The sequence below is a fragment of the Triticum dicoccoides genome, chromosome 1B (assembly GCF_002162155.2).
Source record: "Triticum dicoccoides isolate Atlit2015 ecotype Zavitan chromosome 1B, WEW_v2.0, whole genome shotgun sequence".
In the NCBI taxonomy this organism is placed as follows: domain Eukaryota; kingdom Viridiplantae; phylum Streptophyta; class Magnoliopsida; order Poales; family Poaceae; genus Triticum; species Triticum dicoccoides.
In genome coordinates, this window is record NC_041381.1 from 585,444,332 (window position 1) to 585,453,844 (window position 9,513).

Below are 9,513 nucleotides of genomic sequence, written 5' to 3' on the forward strand. Positions count from 1 at the left end.
GCCCTCCAGGGGTGACTCGGGGTGACCAGATCTCGTCCGCCGCCACCAGCATCCCCGCACGGCCGCCAATGACGGTGGCGGCGAGGTTCTCGGTCACTTTTCCCCTTGGGATTTAACCTAGGGTTCCGAGCGGCGGCTCAGATGGAGTGGGCGGCGCCGTCCCGACGGCAGGCGGCGTTCGCCGGAGTTGTTGGTCGTTCCCCCTCGGTTGCCTGGGTAGCGAGGTGGCGTTGGACATGGGCATCATGCGACAGGTCCCCCACGACCCCCTGCACTAGCTCTGAAGAGGGCGCCCCCGACGCATGCAGCCGCCTCCTCCACGTCTTCGCGGTCGGATCCGTCTGCTAGCTGCGTGGTTGTGGGGTGGGGAGCTCTGGATCGGGGTAACACCTTGGCCGGCGGTGGCAGCCTCTTCGTCGACGGTGCTTCGGGCGTTGTTCCACTTCTTGAAGGTGTCTTTGAGGTCCATCTCCACCTCCTCCTACTTCCCCTACACCCGGGTGAAAACCCGCAACCTCGGCTTGGGCGGCGGCGGTGCCATGGCGGCGCCATTACCTTCTTCAAGGCGACGTTTTGGGTGCGGAAGTGTGTAGGTGGCTGCTTGCTTGGGGCGCTCCTGTTGGCGGTGGTATATTCTTCAAGTGGCGACACTTCACTGCGGAAGTCCGATCCTCGCCTATGGTCGCCGTGCTCTCCTCCTTGCGGTCCTGTTTGTCCGGCGGATCCTCGCCCATGAGCTTGGGCAAGAGGGGATAGTGGACCCCTCTTTGGCAACTTGGACGCATGGATGTGAGCTGGTGGCATTGGCAAGTTATGGTTCCTCCTGGTGGCTTCATTGCTCTCTCATTGCCGTGTCTTCTTGGGATGCTTTTGTTCTATAGCTAGTCTCTTCGGCGAGCTTCATTGTTTGGGTGGTAGCTTGTGTCCTCTTGGTCTTCAAGCTGTAGTCTTTTTCATTTCTGTCCGTAGCGTCTTAGCTTACCTTCAACTCCTTGTATCATCCGTCATGGGGCTGCATCCCTGGTTCTTTTCTTTCGTTGGTTGTATGGTTCGGTTCCAATGTAATCCTGGCCGGTTGTTGGCTTTGTTAAGTCAAAGTCGGGCTAGGCTCGAGCCCTATCTCAGACTCGGCTTCAGTCTTTCCTCTAAAAAAAGAACTCTTGAGGCGATGAGAGTGAGAGGCATTGGGAACTTAAGTTGAAGCCGATGAGAAGGATGTTGGCCACAGGCCTGACTTGTTCGCCGGACATCGCTTGCAGCGAGTGTCGTGGTTCTAAGTCTGACAGTAGTGTAGGGGGGTACTAATGAAGAGGCAAGATCCTATCTATGGAGTAGTTGTATACGCAAGAGATTTTACGAGTTCAGGCCCTTCTCGGAGAAAGTAACAGCCCTACGTCTCGGAGCCCGGAGGCGGTCGACTGGATTATATCCGTATGAGTTCCATGGGTGCGAACCCTTTACACTGAGGAGGGGGGTGGCTTATATAGAGTTTGCCAGACCCCTCCAGCCCTCACTTACGCAGGGTTTAAGATACATTAAGATTGGGCGTTACTGGTAACGCTATACATAAAGTGTTATGATGACCATAAAAGCTATTTAATGACCGACCGTTAACGTGCAAAGTGACTTTAGATCTCCTGGCTGTCGAGTGGTTGGCTTCATGGTCGAGTGTCTTCGAGTCGGTCGAGTGGAACACTTCTAGGTCGATTGACAGGTGGTTTCTTCTAAAGATGTCCTTGGGTAGGGTAGTTTGGATAGGTCCATGACCCTACCCTAGGTACATAGCTTCATCATTAGCCCCCGAATGGATGGAGGTTTGAGTGGGGAAGGAGTTGAGAACTCTTCCGACCCATTTCTCGTGCTATGAGTATGTCTTGTCCTGGATCAATGAACTTTAGGTGACGGCACCAACTTCTTTTTCGGTCGCCTTGATCCATTCTTTGGATCCGTCGAGTGAATTTCTTTACTTGAAAAACTCCGAGTGACGATGTGAAGGGGATCCTCCGTCTGACAAGTTGTTCTGCTGCTCGCGGATTTTGCGGGATTTGAATTTTGGGAAGTGCGCGGGGCGGGGGAGGCCGCAGTAATCAGATGGGATAAGGCAGGGACGCCTCGATCCCCGCGCCACCTTTTTCGCCACGTATTGCGCGCGCGACTGTTGCGGGATTTGACAGGATTGCCCGGGCCTACCAGTCAGTCACTCGGAAGTAACCTTATATAAGGCGCCGGATGGGGTTTTTTTGAACAGTGCGTTCTCATTTCCTCCTCTCTTCCCCAGAGTCATCCGCCTCGTTCGCTTCCATCTCAGTGCCGCTGCCCCGTGCGCGTCCCGCCAGTGACGATGGTGAAAGAGAAGACGGCAGCCCTGGAGCGGGCGAAGAAGGCGACGGCGAAGGCGAAGGGAAGGGCGACCAGTCGGGGCGGATCTTCATCGAGGGCCGGCCTGCCGCAGGGCTGGATCCAGGGCGACTGGATCCGCTCGATGATCCGTCAAGCAGATCTTGACGACCTGGCCGATGGAGGACTGATCCCCCACGGATCGGCGCGGCTCCCGAGGAAGGAGTCCGAGCCGCAACCTCAGGAGGGTGAGTGCGTTCTCTTGGCCACCCACGTCGACCGTGGGTTTTCTTTGTCACCTCACCCTTTCTTTCGGGGATTTCTAAATTTCTTTGGGGCGCAACTCCACCACTTCACACCCAACACCATCATGTACCTCGCTGCTTTCGTGTCTTTGTGCGAGAATTTCTTGGGTTGCCGGCCTCATTGGGGTCTTTTCAAGCACATCTTCACCTGTCGCTCATAGACGGTGAAAAAGGCCAATCCGAGTGATGAGAGAACACAAGTGATTCAGATGTGTGGGGGTCTTGGGGTTCAGTTGAGAGGAAAAAGCTCCTTTCCGACCATGATCCTACCCGACTCGGTCCGTGGATGGCAGTCGACCTGGTTCTACTGCAAAGACCAGCCGACGCCAGGGCAGTCGACTGGACTCCCTCCTTTTTTCCATGGAACGAGTGAGGAAGCCTTCCTCTTTGAAGGTGGTCCCGGAAGAGAAGGCGCAAGTTAAGGTGCTGGTTGAGCGTGTCGTCCAGCTTATCCGTGACGGGGTGACCAGCATGGACCTCTTGGAGATCTTCCTCCGACGACGAATCCAGCCGCTTCAAGCTCGAGACCATCCGATGTGGTTGTATTATGGTACTGAGGACACCACTCGGATCCACTCGGAGGAGATTGACGATGCCACGCTGAAGCGGTGGCTGGCGAGCATCATAGGGAACAAAGACAACCCCCAAGGAGCCAGGAGGATACCTCCACTCGACCAGTCATACGAAGTAGACAAGGTACAATTCTGCATTTCTTCATTCTGTTTGCTTAAAATTAGTCGACTGACGTTTGTCTTGTTTGTTGTCTTCCAGGCCACGACTGAGATGTACTCGACGCCCAACGGGGCGCAAGAACAGGCCGAGGAGGGAGAGGTGAGCGGAGGTGAAAGTGGGGAGGAGTGGCAATCTGATGGTGAGGGGGAAGAGGATGACGACGGCTCTAGCGAAGAGGAGGAGGAGGAGGAGGAAGTCGATCCTCCTCGCACGGAAAGGCGATCCAAGCTCGTCCACGACCCCACGAGTGAGCGTGGCAAAGCGATTGCGCCCGTTGGGCAATCGACAAAGCGCCCTCGGGCGGCTTCTCCGGCGTTGACTGAGAAAGCGCCGAAGCATCTACGAGCGGCGCCATCAAAGCCGCCGAAGGCCTTTCCCAAGATGAGAATGGCCATTCCCACTATCTCCGGGTAACATCAGAACTTGTGTTTTCTCGTTTAGCATGGATGAACTCTTGGTCGACTCATCAACTAACCGACTGGTTTCTGAAATCCGCAGTGCTACTACCTCCGAGACCTCCGCCAAGAACGAAGACCAGGAAATGGAAGACGCTGCTACCTCCAACCTTGGTACGCTATTTGAGGTTTTACTTTTGGTCGATTGGATTTCGATTTCAACTTTGGATTTTTCCTGCAGCTCCTCTCCATGTCATTGATCTCCCTGATGATGACGACGAGGTGCCCCTGAGGGCAAGGAGGAATAAAAAGGCACCGGCTGGCAAGACCACTCAGACAGCATCAGCGCCTAAGGCATCGGTTCAAGGGGGTGACGATGTCACTCGGCATTCCGTGTCCTTCGCTGTGCCGCTAACGAGTGTCCGGCCTTCGACATCGATTGCTGACCCTCCCTCCCTTTTCGCCAGACACCACGTCCCAGAGAACCAAGCGGGTGTTGCTAAGGAGGCTATACGCCATGCGGGGATCATGATGGAGCAGGTGAAGGCGATCCGGGAAGCCAGCCAAGCGGCCTATGATGCTAGCTCAGCCCTTCAGAGCAACGTTCAGGTTAGTTGGTCACCGCTTGTTCTGTTAGGATATGCTATCTGAAGACTTTCTTTCCGAAGATATTTGCATCTGTACACCCACTGGGTATGTCGATTGAATATTTGAATCGATGGGGGCACGCTGAGTGCACCCACTGGGTGTTGTCTCTGAGACTATGGTGGACTGCTGGCAGTCGACTGTAGTCTTTGTATTTTGAATTTCTTCACTATAACTTCTTCACTCGGTCTGGTCGGACCATGTCAAATGGAATTTTGGAACCGGTGGGGGCACGCTGAGTGCACCCACTTGGTGTAGTCCCTGAGACTATGGTGGACAGCTGGCAGTCGACTGTAGTCTGAAGAACCTTTTTTTTGGTAGATCATGATGAGACCATGACTAACTGCTGGCAGTTAGCTATAGAGCTACAGTTTTAGGACCATAACCTCTTTGTCTCTTTCGGCCGACTGATCGGACCAAGTCGGTAGAACCAGTGGGGGCACGCTGAGTGCACCCACTGGGTGTTGTCCCCGAGGCTACTGTTGAATATTTTGATTCAGCTGTAGTCTTAGAAATGCTGTGATTTTTCTGTTAGTCACTCGGAAGCGACCTATCTTTGATGTCTGTCGACTGAACCTTCGCAGAAATCTTGCGAGCTTGTGGCTCGCTATACTGAGTTGGAAAACAAACATATCCAGCACGACCTTGACTTGAAGCTTGTTCAGGAGAACTTTCAGAAGGCAAAGGACGAGGCAAAAGGTATGATTGGTGAGAACTTGACAACTGTTTGTATCTTTCTGCCCATTCCTGATTCTGATCTCATTGTCATTTTGCAGATAAACTGAAGGAGGCTCTGAAGAAGGAGGACCGTGACGTTTCCGAGGCGGAGAAGGCGGCTTCGGACAAAACGAAGCTTGCGGAGGAAAAACTGGCTTCAGTCGGTAAACTTGAAGAGGAGAACGCCAGTCTGAAAGCTGCCCTCGACGCAGCCAACAAGGAGGTCAGCCGTCTAAAGAATGACAAGATAGCTCTGAGTGACAAGGCTAGTGAACTGGCGGGGAAGAAGAACGATCTCGAGGTCTATCTGGGGGGGGGGGGTTGCCAAGAAGTTGTTCATCATGCTTGAGGGTAATCTCTCCTACCCGACTGGCTTGTTATCGTCGACTCATCGTAGAACTGTTGGTTTATCTTTGACTTGTGTTTACAGAATTCTGCCAAAACTTCGAGGAGGAGACCAGCCGAGTGGAGACGGTCTTAGATCCCATTAATTCTCCTGTGAAGGATGAAACTGCCATGAACGTGCTCTGACTGGAGTCTTGTGTTGCTGGTGTGGTTGACTATCTCGCTCGACTGAAGGTTGCGGCGTCACGAATCTACACGACACTCTGGCCGAGAGAAACACTTCAAAATGACCTTGAGTCTCTAATGACTCGACTGAATGAAGTTCCAGGTCGAGTGCAAGAATGGAAGAAGTCTTCTGCCAGGTGTGGTGCTGATGTCGCTCTGTCCCTGGTCCGTGTTCACTTCCAGGACGCGCGAGAGGACAAGCTGGCGTCCCTCAAAGTGGCCAATACCAAGAAGCATGACTTCCAATCTTTTATGGAGACCTTCATTGCTGCTGCCACTCGGATTGCTGATGGAATCAACCTGGACTAGTTTGTTGCGCCTTCCAGTCCTCCACCCGAGGAATAGGAAAAACTTCTATGCTTTGCCTTAAATTTGCTATCAGGACCACGACTCAATGCCAGATCGATCTAGCATGTAACACCTCATATCACCTTGCGGCCTCACGCACGGTATTCCCACGGGTGTCGCCTTACCTTTGCCCGGGACCGTTTGCGCCTTTTGGCACACGTATATGACAGTGTCGCTAGCATCCATATGATAAGGAGCCCGGGCTGACATGGCTAGTCGTAAACCCAAAGTGGCACAGACTTACAGGGACAGGCATCCATGACCCAGCATCGAACGTGTCGGTCATCAGCGAGTGAATCCAGGCTGTAGCACTGGGCTAGCAGGACTCCGGTGAACCGGGCTGTAGCGGGCTAACAGGACTCCGGTATTCATCGCGTGACATTTCCCCGCAGGGACAGACACAGGAACGAAGAAGGACACATGCCGGCCAGCCTAAGTGTTCCGGAGCAGTAGCAAGCTACCATGGCTCAGTGAAACACTAGGAGACATTTCCCCGTAAGAGAGGCTACTAAAGATAAATAACTAGATGGTCAGATCCCACACATACCAAGCATTTCAATAACATACACACAATATGCTCGATATGTGCAAATACAACATGGCATCCCAACATGACTCTACGACTCAAGTAATTTATTCAATAGGCTCCGAGGAGCGAGATATTACAAACATGGGTCTCATGACCCAACAATCAGAGCATATAAACCAAAACACAAGCGGAAGCTATCCTGTCTGGGTACAGACATCTATAACTGAAAAAGGCTGAGAAGCCTGACTATCTACCAGATCCTGCCGGGGCACAAGATCGTAGCTGAGGTAACAAGCTAAACGTCGAAGTCCACGCGAAACTACTAGTGAGACCGAAGTCTCTCTGCAAAAACATAAAATAGGCAAACGTGAGTACAAATGTACCCAGCAAGACTTACATCAGAACTAACTACATATGCATCATTATCAACAAAGGGGGTGATGGGGTTTAACTGCAGCAAGCCAGCTTTGACTCGGTGGCTATCCTGAACTACGACTGCAATGTAACTCTTTTGAGGTGGCGCACACGAGTCCACATATTCCCCATATCAATACACCACTATGGATCCGCTCCCGTCTCCCTACGAGAACGCCATCCATAGCACTCACGCTTATCTTGCGTATTTTAGGGTATCCACTTTCACTTGTCTATGAACTGATATAAGCAACCCAGAAGTCCTTTACCGTGGACACGGCTATTCGAATAGATGATGTTAACCCTGCAGGGGTGTACTTCTTCATACATGTTTCCACCACTTAGCGTCTGCACATGACATGTGCTCGGCAGACTTCAAGCGAAAGCCGACGTGGGTGTAGACCACGACCTACCTAAACACCTAAGTCTCTAGTCCAGGTTTATCGCCTATTCGGGTTCCATCCATGAGGAGATCCGGCCGGAGTTTCGCTCACAGCCCCAAACGATGTGAACAGGGTTCCCGAGATACCAAACGGGCATCCGGTACACCGTGCCACGTACCTACCACATCACAGCCCACCCCTACGGTCAGCGTTGTCCACGGCCTCCAGTAAGCTACAAACACCAGAAACTACTTGCAACTCCTGGACAGAGGACTAGGGTGAATAAGAAGTCGAGCGGGGTCATATTTCAGGGCCCAATGTATGGTAGTAGCTGAATCATGGATCACAAACACAGAACTCAGTTCCTGAGGATGGTTGCAATGAGACAACCCACCATGTACTCCTACATGGCCTCTCACCGCTACCTTTACCAAAACGTGTTCACACACTTAGCTCACACACGGTAGGACATGTTCACACGCCTCTGATTCATCCCCGATGAATCAGACCTGACTCAACTCTAAGCAGTAGCAGGCATGACAAGCAAGCATGAATGAGTAGGCACAATAGGGCTCAAACAACTCCTACTCATGCTAGTGGGTTTCATCTATTTACTGTGGCAATGACAGGTCATGCAAAGGATAAAGGGGTTCAGCTACCGCAGCAAGTAACAGATGAATCGGTGTTGTCCTAATGCAGTAAAAGAGAGCAGGAGCGAGAGAGTAGGATTGTATCAGAATGAACAAGGGGGTTTTGCTTGCCTGGCACTTCTGAAGATAACATTGAGTCTTCATCAGTGTCAACGATCACATCATCGGTATCACGTCTATCGAGAGGGGACAAATACCGGCAACACAGAAGGGAACACAATCAATGCAATGCACAATATGATGCATGATCATGACATGGCAAAATGAATGTGTTTTGGGCTAATGCAACTAGCAACAGATTAAATGAAGTTGGTTTGAATACAAGATTCAATTTCCAACTCCATATATGATTATTTAAATGCCCTTTATTGATTTGTGCTATACAACAGCTATAAGTTGCTCTAACATGCATGAAAATGATACAGATGGATTCCTTGAATTTTTCTGATAATTTTTCATATATAAATTATTTAATTTGGAGTTACGGTTGAATTTCTATGAATTTTAGAAGTTTTAAGCATTTTCTGGAATTTCCTGAATAATATTAAATCCAGAAATGATTATGGCGTCAGCACCACGTCACAGTGACGTCAGCAGGGTCAACTGGGCGCCCCAGATCAAACCTGACGTGTGGGGGCCACACGTCAGTGACACAGGAGCTAATCCCGGTCAAACCTAGCGCTGACTGGGGTTTGACCAGGGGTGGGGCCCACTGTCAGTGGCTGTGGGTTTAATTAGTGGGGCCATTAACACTAATTAAGCGTGCCCCGTCGGCAGTCGCCGGAGTATCGCCGGCGGCGACCATTCCGCACAGCGGCGCGGCTCGGATTTGAGCTAGGGGCGATGGTTTGGCGCGCGGTTTGGCTCATTAGAACGTCCGCGACGCGGCGCGTCCAGCGGTGGCTGTGGCCGCGGCTGGGGTGGCCGGTAGCGGCAACTACGGCGAGAGAGGCGGCGACCGGAGCTCGGGCCAGCACGACGCGGTGGCTGCAGCGCGTTAGCCAGAGAGCAGAGGAGCGCATCGGGACCCTGGGGACCTAGAGAGCACGCGGGAGCTACTGGAGCGAGGGAAGAGCCCCGGGGCGCGAGGTTCGCCGGCCATGGCGATGGCCGGAGCTCGGTGCTTGCGGGGACGGCAGCTACGGCACGAGAACGAGTAGGGGGTCAGAGGGGAAACGGAGAAGAGCTCACGGGGGTTGCGACGGTGGCTTCGGGGAGCTCAGGGAGGCGTCAGGGAGGGCAAACGGTCGCCGGCGATCTCGGCGGCCGAAGCTTGAAGAAGAGGTCGGGGAAGCCGCTGCAGGGCGCGTCCGCTCGTGTGGCTTGGCGGGGACGGTGTAGAGGTCAGCGGCGGAGCTTCTGGAACTGGCGGAGGGGCGAGGGAGGGCTGGTGGCTGCGGCTATGGCGAACGGCGGCGACGGCTGCGCTCGGGGATCACAGGGAAGAGAGGGAAAGAGAGAGCCAGAGGAGGGGGAGCGGTCCAGAGG